This window comes from Chrysochloris asiatica, unplaced genomic scaffold (genome assembly GCF_000296735.1).
Source record: "Chrysochloris asiatica unplaced genomic scaffold, ChrAsi1.0 scaffold00005, whole genome shotgun sequence".
NCBI lineage: Eukaryota > Metazoa > Chordata > Mammalia > Afrosoricida > Chrysochloridae > Chrysochloris > Chrysochloris asiatica.
In genome coordinates, this window is record NW_006408523.1 from 11767677 (window position 1) to 11768302 (window position 626).

Here is a 626-nt window from a genome sequence, read left to right on the forward strand (position 1 = left end):
AGATATCAAATCCACAAGCCACCAGCAGCCCCACCCTCGGAGCCCGCGGGACCTCGAGCGCAAGTGACAAGGACTCGGGCCTCATCGTCGGCGGCCTCGCTGCCGCCAGCACTGGGAAGAGCCACGGGGGCGGGGACGCGCAGAGCCAGGCCCAGCGCCGCTCATCCTCGGCGCCTCCTCCAGTGTCTGTGACCTGCATCGCGCGGACTCCAGCCTTCCCCAGAGCCCCTGGGGAACGAGGAGTCTCCCTTGGCTTACACCCCACTTCCTCTTCTGCTGTCCTGGGTGTGTCGGGGTGGGTGCTGCCGGCTGCATCTCTAGTTTGAGCGCGGGAGTTGGGGTGGACAGAGGAGAAGGTGGGCCGGCTGAGGAGGCATGGAAGGAGCAGCAGAGGGAAGAAAAAAAGGTGGTGGGCCTGGCGCCCTGCAGGGCTGCTGGGAGGCCCCTGGATTCGTGGCAGAGTGTGCTCGCCTGTGCCATTCTGTGTCTGCACTTAGGGATCCTTGTCCACTATGGAGTGTGGGTAGCGAGCTCCCAAGTTTGAGACTATAGGAAAGACACTGGGTAACACTGGCTGTTCGCTTCTGTCCTCTCCATCAGTCCCCCGCTGTAGCTCCTAGCTAAAG